We start from the raw sequence: 14773 nt of genomic DNA, 5'->3' as shown, positions 1-14773 counted from the left end.
AGCCAAGAACTGCAAGGACTGTGCAGAACTTTCTATGCAATTGCTCCTGCTGGCTGCCAGGGCCCGCTGTGGTGCCAGGAACAGAACTGAGAGCACAGAAGAGTTTTGTTCCCTTTGTCCCTGCTGGCACCCAGGTCTGAGCAGGAAGCAGCCACACTGGAAAGCAGAGGGTGAGAGTGGTCTGAGCCTTAATGTTCTTTTAATATAGATTTTTTTTGTATGTAATATATTTTACTCTCAAATGACATTAGAAGAACATTAAGGTTGTAAAGTCCTGTTTAGTTCTGGGATGGAGCATGCCCAGTTCAAACAGAATCATCAGGGAATTTAGCTGCAAAGATCTATCAAGTCTCTACTGAATATATGCTAACTGCAACAGCTTAAAACTTGGCCAGATTTGGACAGACTTGCATGGAGACAGCAAAAAGCACATCCCTGTCACAAAGCCCACCCCCCTGCCAAACATCAAGTCACTGCTCTGAAGTCTGGGCATGCTAGAGCTTTTCACAGAGAAGGTCACAAGAATTTTTTAACATGGCCGAAACAATTTTTCCTCAGCCTTGTTTTCAAAAACAGCAGAACCGCTTTGATTGGTTGACATTTTTTGAAAAATATCAGCTCAAGGCAGACACCTGCAATAGAAAATTTCTGCCCAAATGGGAAAAAATTGGCAAAATTATAAGGTATTGAAAACAGGGTCTTTTAATGGTGTCAGGCAACCTTAATAATAGGTGGTGCCACCATATCTGCCTATAATACACACACATCATATATATATAATGCCTAGATATGGATGCATCATGCTGGTAAACATCAATACATTACAGACAAGTGTTGCAACTAGAAGGAAAACCACTTTAGTCTTATTTAGCTGGAAGCCTAGGAACAGACATGTTGATCTTTTGCAACCTTGTTTTATAATCTCAGTAATTATCTTGAACTGAAGTTGTAAATAATCTAAGATAATGGGGCACAATTTGAGAATGATTTACATTTCCTTGCTCTTGTTGTTAGTGTAGACTTTTATAGTTCTGAAAGAAAAACTTGTTAAAGCTTAATTTTGTATAGCTCAGTTTATCTGATATTGTGCAAATACCTGCTCTCAGAGCTCACTAAAATTTGTTACATTCATGGTTACAAATCTGAACATATAGGGATTTTGTGGAATGAAGTTTATATTTTGGCCTGTGGTATTTAATACCAGATAAACATTCAGAAGGGGAGAAACATTTGAAACTCAATGCTACACTCTCTTGCATTTTCAGATCTATATTGGATTAGAATTATTCAGTTCTTCTAGTGGCATGTCAAATGCAACATCCAGGCCATATATTGCGCATTTTCTATGTCTCCCTGCTTTCACCAAAGTATGCAGTATGTATGTACTATAGGCCAAATTCATCTCTGATGTAACTGCTGAAGTCAACAACGTTTTGGATTTATTTGGAAAAATATAAAAAGCCTATGGGAAGAGAAGGCCTATTGCACCAATATACAACTGATGTCCCCAGAAAGCTTTGAAAGGTACAGACATTCATCTTCATTTTATGTTATTACAAATTATACTCTGAAAATAAATAACAGTATATTAAAAGTTGATTTACTAAAATATGTGAATAATCATTAGTTTTGGAATTATATCAGGCCTCAGCTTGATAAACTTCAAATGGAAGTCAGATTAACATGCCATCACTCCCTCTAATAATGGAATCTGAATTTCTATTGTGACAATTATAGTGTTACATATTTTCTTTATGCCAATAGCTCCTCGTAGGCCTTCTTATGATAACAGCCAGCTTTCCATGATTATTTACTCAGGCTATGAGCAAGCTATGTAGGGGACCTTGTCAGAGTAAGAGCATGTTTCTCTATTTGCAGTGTGTAAAACAAGACTTTATTGCCCTTATATTTAGCTGTGTTACAGTAGATATTCTGTTCTTTATGGAATAGCATGTACTGTAGTTTCCATCTTTGTTCCACTTTTCTGTACTTACATTAGGAACGCAAATATGCATATCAGGTTGCCACCACAGTTTTCTTATTTAAAGGTTTTTAAGAAAGGATCCATTGTTGTCTTTACAGTAGGAAAAATATGTCTTTAGAAGCTTCTACTAGGGAAAAGAAGAAACCCTTTTAAGAATATTTTCACCACACACCTCATTCATTCTGTCAGAGTTTCAAACAAATGAACTCAACAAGAATCATGTATCAAGTATCACTGAGAAACTGCTTATTAATTAATACTTATTTTACTCTGTGGATGGATGTAACTACTTTTGTCCTTCCAATCCAGCTTCTGAAGTGTAAATGTAAAATACTCCACCAGAGGAGAAACTGTTTTGAATATAGCAACTTCTGCCATGTCCAAAATTAAATCAACATGAAACCTACTTTTTGCTGTACTGAAAATTAGCTTTGCTCTCCTGGCCATTTTTAGAGTGATTTAAATGTATAAACAAAAATATTGATTTGAACCATCAGCATGAAACTAATAACTTAGAAAGAGAAGAATTTTAAACCATTAGTTTATTTAAACTTCTTGTGAAGAGGTGGTAAAAGCAAGTTGTTTTAATAGCTAAGCATATGGACATGTATAGGAAATCAATGAAGAGAATTTGTGAAAATGAAATAATTACTCAAGGTAGAAGATTAGAGGAGTAAAGTTTTGTATTTTGAGAGGAAACACTGAAACATTAACAGATGTCTTCAAATTAGTAAGAAGTATATTGTGTACTAAGAGAACATCAATATTTGTCTACTTGTTTTATTGTGGTTTTCAAATCATTGTTTAAGGCTCCCATATTGCACTTATGTACATGTTTAATTTTACTGCTGTGAGTAGTCTCATTGACTTCATTGGGAATACTCATAGTAGTAAAGTAAAGTACATGTAAAAGCAGCAGAGTGTCCTGTGGCACCTTATAGACTTACAGACGTTTTGGAGCATGAGCTTTCGTGGGTGAATACCCACTTCATCGGATGCATGTAGTGGAAATATCCAGGGGCAGGTATATATATGCAAGTAAGAAGCAGGCTAGAGATAACGAAGTTAGTTCAATCAGGGAGGATGAGGCAAAACCAATTTCTCCTCCCTTGGTTTTCACACCTCAGGTGCTAGAAGAGGGCCTCATTCTCCCTGATTGAACTAACCTCATTATCTCTAGTCTGCTTCTTGCTTGCATATATATATATATATATATATATATACACACCTGCCCCTGGAAATTTCCACTACATGCATCCGACGAAGTGAGTATTCACCCACGAAAGCTCATGCTCCAAAACGTCTGTTAGTCTATAAGGTGCCACAGGACTCTCTGCTGCTTTTACAGATCCAGACTAACATGGCTACCCCTCTGATAAAGTACATGTGTAAGTTTTTGCAGGATCACTGCTAAATCTGCTAAATGTATTGGATTAATCTAAGTTTACTGCATGACAAAAGCACATCAATTATTGCACAAGAAAATTTCCAGATATGCAGTCTGAATTTTGTATTTCTCAATTTTATTTTATCTGGATGCACAAAGTCTTCTCCAATAGCAACATAGACCAGATGACTAGAGAGACAAAGACTGAGAATCACTCCAAAATTAATAGAAGGATGTTAGTCATCTAATGCTATTATCTATATTATCTATCTATAAATAAAGGAACTATTACAAGGAGAGGTGTGTTATAGTGCTCTGAGTATGGGACATTGGGATCCCGAGTTCTGAACTCGTCTCACAAAAACTATTTATCTTGCCTTTGTGTCCGTTTTCCCGTATGTAAAATGGAGATTACTCTTGTCTACCTTGCAGATTGTGAAGATTAAATAGCTAAGGTTTGTAAGCCACTTTGAACATGAAATGTGCTCTATGTAAGTACAAAACTGTACTATACATGGTCAAGTAAAGATGCACCCAGGAACATACATTTAAAGAGTAACTGTCCATGATACTCTCATTTTAAAAGTGTTAGGGCCTGATTCTATCACTGGTTCCTAGGCTCCAATGTTTGACAACAGGAGTAACTTGTATCTGTTCTCTATCCGTGAGACATGCAGAAATTTAATCTTGTCAAAACAGAAGTGAGGATGTGACCAAATGCTGCAAGGAAGTACATAGTCTGACTGGAAATGGGGGAGGAGACTTCTTGCATTCAAATTCTGAAGTAGTTGCAACTTGCATACACATAGGGCCCTCTAGTATTCAATGAGAAAAAACTGCATAATGAGTCAGTCTTCGGACTAGTCTATGCCACCAGAGGAACAAGACCTAAGGGCAAAGAAAGGACCTGTTTTTTAGTGGTGTTCTCAACAGATAAGCAATTTCACAAACTGGAAGTACTGTAATAAATTGCCCAGGGAGGTTGTGGAATCTCCATCCTTGGAGATTTTTAAGAGCAGGTTAGACAAACACCTGTCAGGGATGGTCTGATAATACTTAGTCCTGCCATGAGTGCAGGGGACTGGACTTGATGACCTCACCCTTCCAGTCCTACAATTCTATGATTCTAAACTACAAAATATTCTTATGCTTAAAAGCACATGGAGCTTGAGCAGAGCTTTGAATAGCACCTGTCTAATCTCAGTTCAGGTGGGATGAATGGGAGGAATGCTCTGCTGAAACCTGATTCAGGGGGTCAGAGAACACGCAAACCTTTCCCTAGTCTAACAAACCAAGTCCTAAGGGAAGTTCTCCCAAGGTTCCAGCATGGGAGTGAAAGGGGCAGAGACCTGGGGAGCTGGAGACAAAATGTCAAAATGAGAGGGGTGCGGTGAGGAAGGATACTACCAGCTGCACAGTAGGCAAGTTGCTGACCAAGCTCCAGCTTTCTGTGATGCAATCTGGAAGAAGAGTGAGGCAAAATGCATAGTCCTCGGGGGTGGCCTCATGAGGTCTCTTCCAACCCTAATCTTCTATGATTCTACGTGGCAGGCAGCAATGCTAGAAGGAGCTGAGTGTAGAAGAGGGAGCTGCTGCTGCTATCCATCTCAGGCTATTAGTTCTGCCACTTTTGTCAAGGCATGAAAAGGGCTGTACTGTGAAATGCAAATTTCTGAACCTTCATCTTTTGGATAAGATGGAAAACTAAAAACCTATGTAATCATTAAAGAATCTATGGCATGCTTCCTAGGAGTAAGGGAGCATTAATCCCCATAAACTGGCTAACGTCAAAGTGTCATAAATTACATTCCGCCTGCCATATCTACATTTATCCTACAGTTTCCAATGGAAGAGTATTTCTTTACTCCCTGTCTAGAACAATTGGATAACATGGCAATGCACTGTTAAACAGTTGCAACATTTCCTTCCAGAGGTGGCTACATTTGTGTGGTAGATGAATTGATCTCTGTGTGTAGTTTAAGTTTATAAAGAATATGGGATCCCAACGGTACTGTATAAAGTAATATAAGATTGTGAATATCCTGTTTTCTGTGTTTGTCAGATTTTTCCTAAGTACTATTCTGCATTTAATGAGTATCATTAAGCATGAATGTACAAAGCATGAAACATATTGAAGAAATAAGATGGACATTGTGTCATATCCTGCAAGTATTCAGTCTGCAGAACACCCGTTTGGATGTGTTAAAGAAGCATAGAACTGCAATCAAGGAACTCTCAAACTACTGTGCTCCAATGGGTTAATTTAATTTAAAATCCACAGTACCTTAGAGTAATATGAAGCTTTAATAGTTTTCTATGTGCACGTTTCCCCTAAATTGTAAGTGGCAACATCCAAGGCTGGTTGTGAAACCGAAGCCTTTGGCCTAGAGCCTCAAGTTACTGTCTTGCAACAGTTGGAACAGTGTGTATGTTGTTCACAGAGAAAGTTCTATTTGGGAATATGGTAAATTTTGGCAACCTGAAGACTTCTTTTTTCACAATACCTACAATAATATCATGAATATCCAGCATAATTTTCAACACAGTTAACCTCAAACACAGTTAAGCAAATAGAAGCAAATAATATGCAGTTAAGAATCTTCTATGCCTCTGAAAGCAAAAAGTAAGCAACACTGTCTACACGGAGTAAAGAAGAGAGATAAGATGATTCTATAACATGATAGCTTTTGGTCATGCCTTCAACTACCTGAAGGGAGGTTCTAAAGACGATGGAGCTAGTCTGTTCTCAGTGGTGGCAGATGACAGAACAAGGAGAAATGGTCTCAAGTTGCAGTGGGGGAGGTCTGGGTTGGATATTAGGAAAAAAATATTTCACTAGGAGAGTGATGAAGCACTGAAATGGGTTACCTGGGGAGGGGAGGGCAGGTGGAATCCCCATCCTTAGAGGTTTTTAAGACCTGGCTTGACAAAGCCCTGGCTGGGATGATTTAGTTGGGGTTGGTTCTGCTTTGAGCAGGGGGTTGGACTACATGATCTCCTGAGGTCTCTTCCAACCCTAGTCGTCTATGAGTTTATGAATGCTTAGATGGGCTGCAGCTGAAGAGAAAGCAAATGTGCTCCATAGCCATCTCTCTTTCCTGCTTGCCCACCACATGATAGAGAACTCAGACAACTCAGTGGTAACTCACCTGGAGATTAATGGTGCCCTCTTGATCCTGCTTTACCATTGCTCTGCTAACACTTCACTCCAGTAAGAGCTCCTTTCTTTTTTTTAAAAACATTTTTTCCTTTCTTGCTCGAAGCTCTTACTGAGTGACAAGTTTATCTTGAAAAGGAGTTTTCCCTTATTTAAAAAAAAATAGCAGGACAAACAACTTCTCAGATCAAAGAGAGCAGGTAAGAACAGGGCCAGCGCTATCATTTAGGCAGCCTAGGCAATCGCCTAGGGCGCCAAAATAATTGGGCGGCATTTTGCTGAAGGGGGCGGCAGGCAGCTCCAGTGGAGCTGCCGCAGTGGTGCCTGTGGAGGGTCCGTTGGTCCGCGGCTCCGGTGGAGCTGTCACAGTGGTGCCTGCGGATGGTTGGCTCCTCGCGGGGCTCCGGTGGACCTCCACCGGAGCCGCGGGACCAGCGCACGGGGCGGCGAAATTGCTGTCCGCCTAGGGCGCTCAAACCCCTAGCGCCGGTCCTGGGTAAGAACAGTATCTGCTGGAAATAAGCCTAAATTACTGGATCAAACATAGGTATTAGAATGAAGAGGTTCCCTATTTAAAGAGGTTTGCTCCTTCTGACCAAGACTAATAAAGCCCAATAACCATTTTCATGGGAGAATGCATTCAAACATGAACTGAAATCCCTTTAAAAATAAGAACATCTGTTTCAAATCTTCAACACTTGAGTATATGTAGATTTCAAAATTACAAATATATTTTATAACCAGAGAGTTGAAGACAAGCCCCTCCTTCATTTAGCTGAAAAGACGTTTGTTCATGGTTCTATGTTTCCCTTGCAAGGGTTGGTAACATAATTAAATCTTGTGGCAGTGTGAGCCTTGAGCCTTCCTGCATGTAACAGGAACATTAGTAATATTTATTATTAATATTACCACAGTGCTTAGGTGCTGTTGTCATGGACCAGGACCCCACTGTGCTAGGTGCTGTACAAACACAGAATATAAAGACAGTCCCTGCTCCACAGACCTTATACTTTATATATAAAATAATAAACAACAGATCATAGAAGTGTAAGGCTGGGAAGAGTCCAGCCCCCTGCACTGAGGAAGCACCAAGTAAACCTAGACCATCCCTGACACAGGTTTGTCCAACCTGTTCTTAAAAGCTTCCAGTGCTAGGGATTCCACAGCCTCCCTTCCAGAGCTTAAATACCCATATAGTTAGAAAGTTTTCCCTACTATCTAACCTGAATCTCCCTTACTGCAGATTAAGCCCGTTACTTCTCCTACCTTAAGTGGATGTGGAGAACAATGGATGACAGTCCTCTTTATAACGTATTTGAAGACTTATCAGGTCTCCCCCCCCCCCGAGTCTTCTTTTCTCAAGACTAAACATGCCCAATTTTTTTTAAAAAACTTCCTCATCGGTCAGAAATAGATGAATACAGACAAATGTAGTACAAGGAAACAATGAGACTACTGGTCAGTATGAGGGGCAGTGGTCTCAGCACCCCAGCAGATTAGTCGTTGTCAAGTTTTTTGTCATCAACTATTACAACTTGCATTCATAGATAAGTTGACGAATTTTAATTATTTGGCATCTCAAATAGTTAAAGTAAAATGAAATAAAACCACATCAATGTACCTTGTCATCTAGCTGGTGACAATGTTTATCTACCTTGTGGGATGATGAATTAATACTGTAGAATTCTTTGGATCAAAGGAATTATATGCATAAAATAGTGTTAATCCTATTCTGTTACATAGTTTGACTCACATGTCTAAATACTGTAAAGAAATCTCTCAACATGATTATTGTGATCTTAAGTGATGCAGATCAGAGGCTCCTTTATCTCCAATTCCTCTTTAGCAAGACATTTACTTTCCAGGAGATTGGAGAAGAGGCATGTTAGTGGAGCCAGCTAACTGGGTTTGATTATGATGGTAATAAAAAGGTATAGCATTGGTAAACTTTTATATTTATTTTGGCCTTTTAGTTATGTGCATATTTTTGTATGTAATCTATTTTTCTGAGCTTTTTTTTTTAAACACAGACTCATGTTTTTCTGAAGGGACTGTTGCAAATAGAGTTATTCTAAATATTCTTTTGAATATCTGAGGTGACAATATAGCCCTATACTCTCTAAAATTCATCTGTTTTCATCATTGTACCTCATCGTCTGAAGGAAAGCAGCAGTAGCATCTCAGCCTCAGAAGACCAGCAATAGACTAGTTCTCCTGTCATTCTTTACCACAGCACTCCCATCCCTCCTTGCATCTTCAGCCATTGGCACTGATATTACTGGACTCTATGGGTATGTCTACACTGCAGTTAAAAACCCATCTGACTCCTGCTCACAGGGCTCAGGCTGCAGTGCTGTTTAATTGCAGTGTAGATGTTCAGGTTCTGGCTGTAGCCCAGGCTGTAGGACCCTGCGAGGTGGGAGGGTCCCAGAGCTCAGGGTGCAGCCTAAGCCCAAACATCTACACCGCAGTTAAACAACCCAAGCTCCGTGAACCCTAGTCAGCTAGCATAAGCCAACAGCAGGTGTCTAATTGTAGTGTAGACATATGCCAAGGATACGTCTACACAGCCAGTAGCAGCAAGTCTCAGAGCCCTAGTCAACAGACTCAGGTTTGCAGGGGTTGGACTACAACACTAAAAAGTTGGAGGAAGAAGGTGGGCGTCAGAGTCTGAGCCGCAGCATCTCTACATAGCTATTTTTCGTGCAGTAGTCTGAGCCACATGAATTTGAGTCTGTCAACCCAGGCTTGGAGAGTCACTGCCACAGATTGCCACTCACTGTACAGATGTACTGTAAGAGACATGAGGGAAAGGCATGGGGAAGAAGTATAACTAATAGCATGACTTTTCTCCAGTGAAGATGATGGAACACCACAGTATAATGGACAAATATAGACAGAGGAGCATTGCTGTTATGATATTGAGGAGAAGACACCAACCTACAGAAAGGGCACTGAGGAATATGAAAAATGAAAGCGGAAGAAAAAAAGAAGGACCAACCTCCCTCCCCAAAACAACCACCTAAAAACGACTGTTCCTCTCTTTCTCTTGCTGCTGTTCTTTCCTCTTGCGGCTGCCATTGACAAGAACAGGGCCACGTAGGACAAACAAGAAGCAACATCAGCTGCAGCTGCTACAGGGCAACAAGGCACAAACACTGAATCATTAGTAAACACAAAAACTAGGCCAAATCTCTGTGGTGTGCCACAGCATAATTGTGGGCTGAGAAACAGCAGGACACTGTGGTAGAGTTGGAGATTTATTTGGTTTATGCCATAAAAACTGTCTGAGCAGTCTGCAGAAGTTGTTCTTAGTCAGACTAGAAGGAGGTACAACCTGACAGCCATATCTGTGCATGATCACCTTCTTAAAAGTTACCTATGTTTATAGCCCAAATAGCTTTACCCAAAGTAGCCAAAGAAACAGCTGATACATCCTGCTTGTAATACTCCATTCACAGTGACCACTACCATCACGTATTCTGAATCTGCATCCCTGGAGGAGGAATGCAGTGGTGGTGGCATGCTGCCTAACAATTTCTCCCTCTTTTTTCTTCTCTGTGTCATCCTACTCTACCCCTGTTAGTAGTTCTGCCCTTATGCTTTCATTCATAAGAGCTAGCAGTTGCAGTAGCACTATTTCTCTTCTGCCAGGGCCCCCACAGCTGTCAGAAAGAATAAGCAAACCCAGCAGCAACATTAGTGCGTAGTCCATCATGCAATCCTTCCATGCCAAGACTGTGTCAGTTTCCTCTTGCACCACTGCACAAACAAATGAACTAGCTACTGGGGGAGATGGTGGTGCTGAATATGTAGCCTTTTAAAATAGTCAAAGATACTGGCTTCAGGCAATTGATGGGTCTTTTGCACCCTAGCTCTGAGAACCCCTTTACATCCAGCTTTGCTGGAACAATGCTACTTGGCTCCCAAGGATGTTACTGCAATGATATTTAGTCCAACATGAATTCAGCTCATGCCTCTCTTTGTCAACCTATTGGCATGGTTACCCTTAAAGTGCTGCTCAAACACAGTGTTTCCAAGTGTCACCTGAATTGTAGATCCTCCAAATCTGAATATGATCTAGGTACAAATATTGTAACCTACCCTTAACTAATACAGCTCTGACAATATTGTAATTTAATAGTTTTCTCTTCTCAGTACATGTGCATAATTCCATGTAGAAATAGCCTATAGTGTGGCCAGGAATCTCAGGACAAGCTCTTTCCAAAATAATATTTCTAATACAGAAAGTCCTATACTGAGGAATTCTGGGAAACATAACTTCAGTTTTGTAGGTTTTAAAACAAACAAGCACTTACCTTTAAACTGGAGGAGTTCCCACCTAGCTCCAAATTATAGTGGTGCTATCACACCACTATACTTAAGGTTGCATCACAACTTCTATTTAAAGGTAAACCTTTCTAAATCCTCTAAAATTGACATGCTTAGTTGGATTACTTTAAAATTTGGTGGACATCAGGAGGGTGTAGACTAGCATTAGTGACCCAAAGCTGGGGAAATTCGAGCTAGGAGTCGTGGACATTTAAGACCCCTCACCCCCCCCAGCCATTTTTCGAAAAGTTTCTAGGTAGTTTTTCGGTTTTTTTGCCAGAGCTAGCGGTCAAACTATTGATGTGATGTGGGTCAAAATGCTCTCAATCTGTTGAGTGTACTCAATGTAGTGCATGGTACCCACAACATTTTGTGGGATTGAGAAACCTAATTGGGAATTGTATTGTAAAGCATATATTCTTTGCAGTGTGCATACACCAATATAGAAAACTGGCTAGAGGGCTTCCATTTCCATGTTTTCATATGCTTTAAACCTTAACTTTTATAAGTGCTCTAAAATTCAAATGGTTACTAAGATTGCTTTGAAATTTGGGGTGCCTTATGGGGTCACGGGGGAACATTAGCAATCAAAATTTGGGGTTCCTGAGCAACAGGCCCTCCTAAAAATGTCTTCTGCTGCCTTGTAGTAATGACTTGATAAATCACAGTCCTCATTAAGACTGATGGCTGTGAATTATCCATCAATGAATGTACCTAAGGATAGGCCCCTATCTGAGACAAAAGGAGTTTTGCTTTGACTGTCTGGAGGTTGCTACAATTTGTGAGTTATGGCTGGCAATTTTATTTTGAGGGGAATATAATCAAAGTCTTTTGGGGGGAATTAGACATGTGCATAATTCCTGAAAGGGGAGATGTTTCAGGGGTCAGAGGAGAGGAGGAATTGGTGAAGAGGGGTTTGAGGCTGCAGTGAGGGGAGAAGATGGATAAATGGGGAGGAAGGAAAGGTTGGGGGCTCACATGAGGGAAAGGCATGGGAGAAAGTGCGAATAGAGAGGTGGGACACTGGGAAGGAGGATGTGAGGATGGATAGCAGGGAAACTGGGGGAGAATAGAGGCAGGAGCACTTGTCAGCCCCATATTCTTGCCTCTTACGTATGCCCAGATCTGGGGAGCTCTTACCCCTCTAGGAGGGTCTGAGCTCTTCTCCCCCCTTATATTAGTTGGAATATGAGGGATTTGCCCTTTAGAGTGTCTGAGCCAGTGTGCCATGATCTGATGATGCTGTGCCCGTGCCCATGACCATCTACAGGGTTGGATCCCTTTTCCTACTCTCCCTTAGTAAATGCACAGTTAAGATTAAGGTTGCCCATGCAACCTTATCTCTGTCCTCTTTCAGCAATGCCTCAGTATGCCGTTAACACATATACACAGAACACAAGGACTAAAAGGAGTGGAGGACGGGAGAAGGTTGTCCATACCACCTTCCCTCTACCCTCTTCAAGTAATACCTCAATATCCACAGGGTACACTGGTCCTAGACACTGTCAGATTCAAGAGGTGCCAGCTCCTAGCATACACTCATACACTTAGGCAGCTCCCCGGAAATAATACCACATGTGTACAATTTAACAACCACTTCACAGCCTTTTATGCATACCCTTACATATACTCACAGGATATCACCTCAACCAAACCATTTGCATTAACCATTATTAAAGCATTAGAATCTTCTTACATTCCACCTTTCTGCTGATAATATCCTTTGTAATGAAAAGCCCTAAGTCCTGCTACTGGCATAATTTACATAATTCTGCACAGATGTTGAAGGGATGCAAAACATAGATCTCCTCATGTCATAGTCACAGCTCTGTCATACATCTCAAAGTAATCACAGATCTTGCAAACACACCTCTACCAAGCAGAGATAACTACTGTCTCCGCCATTCAGTACAGCTACACCTGACGTTGATCGCTTGTACTTTACCTGAAATTCGTGCAGCTGATAAATGTTTTGACTGTTCTCATATCCTAGCTCACTACTGACAATGAGTACTCTTTGTAATAAAAGGTATACCATGATCCTAAGGCTGGAAATTGAAGCTAGACAAATTCAGACTGGAAACAAGGTGGACATTTTTAACAATGAGGGTGATTAACCATTGGAACAAGTTAACAAGGGTCACAGTTGATTTTCCATCATTGGTAATTTTTAAATCAAGATTGAATGTTTTTCTAAAAGATCTGCTCTAGGAATTATTTTGGGAAAGTTCTATGGTCTTTATTATACAAGAGGTCAGACTAGATGATCCCAATGGTCTCTTCTGGCCTTAGAGTTTATTAAACTATGAAAACCCCTGTGCCCTGTTAATTATATAATGTACCCCTGGGGATACACAGAGGTCTTCCAGCAGGTACCTCAACTCATCTAGATATTTGCCTAGTTTTACAATAGGCTACATAAATAACACTAGTAAAGTCAGTACAAACTAAAATTTCATACAGACAATGACTTGTTTATACTGCTCTATATGCTATGCACTGAAATGTAAGTACAATATTTATATTCCCGTTGAATTATTTTATAATTATATGGTAAAAATGAGAACGTAAGAAATTTGTCAGTAATGACGTGCTGTGACACTTTTGTATTTTTATATCTGATTGTATAAGCAAGTAGTTTTTAAGTGAGGAGAAACTTGGGGGTATGTAAGTCAAATCAGACTCCTGAAAGGGATACAGTAATCTGGAAAGGTTGAGGGCAACTGATGTACCCAATTCATCCCTGAAATAATGCATACTGGATCCTGAAGGTACACATGCAGATTTTCCCTTTGTTCTCACACATCAAAGGGTGAAAAACATAGATCTCGTATCATAACCACAGCTCTGTCACACATCTCGAAGTAATCCAAACGTGTCCTCGTATCAAAAAAACACCTTTATCAAGCAGGTCCAGTTACTGCCTCCACTATTTAGGTAGGTGCACCAAACACCTGAAGTGTGTACTGAAGTGTATCTGAAGTGTGTCTAAACAGTTCCACTGATTACTGCCAACTCCAGTGGAACAGAGGGAATGTAGCGTGAGCGCTTTTTTTTTCTTTCCCTCCTTTTTGTCCTTTTATACTGTTAGATGGAATCCTGTGGGTGGGAGTGAATGGGATGTAAAAGGAGGTGAAGAGCTTGTACATTTCAGCAACTGTGCAGAATAAAGGTATGTGTGTTAACAGGGCATAGCTGAAAGAGGGCAGAGTTAAGTTTGCATGAACTATGAATTTCCTCATTCTCAGACATTTGAGTTGTGCTCAATTCAGCATTCTGCAGAGGATGACATACCACCAGCCAATCTTAACTCTTAATGTAATTTTTTTTCACTGAATAAAGACTATATCTTTGTACAGCAAAAGTCACCTCTCTTGGAATCTGGTATATTAACAAAAACATAATTCCAAAGTAATCTAACATACGCTCCCAAGTGTAAGCAAACTGCTTAGATATGAATGTGGTTCCTATGGTTCTTCCATGCCAGGACCAATATCTTGGTCCTAAACCTTTGCTAGAGGACTACTCCCACTTTCTTTATTTTCAGAGGAATTTAATGAGCCTCACCTGTCCTAATGAGTCATCAGTAATTATTCTACAGCTCCCTTCATGTTTCCAACATCTAACATAGTAGGTTTAAAGGGGAATCATAATATTGCTACATTACTGTTCACTGTTCTTGGCATCTGCAAATATAGTTTTATATATAAGCAATATAAAAATAAAGTTTGTTTTTACACCATTTTGTTTCCAATTTGCTACACATCCTGATTATAGAACCTGAAAGGCTGGTAGGTAAAGGCTGTCTATAAAATCTTAGCCAGCCTCACACGCTCTCAAGTTGTTTCCTATGCAAGAGACCTTCAGAAACACAGAACAACCTTGTTAAATATTGCATAAATGGATTTTTTGC

Source organism: Gopherus flavomarginatus, chromosome 3 (genome assembly GCF_025201925.1).
Source record: "Gopherus flavomarginatus isolate rGopFla2 chromosome 3, rGopFla2.mat.asm, whole genome shotgun sequence".
Taxonomy (NCBI): Eukaryota; Metazoa; Chordata; order Testudines; family Testudinidae; genus Gopherus; species Gopherus flavomarginatus.
Note: the sequence above shows the minus strand (reverse complement) of the source record.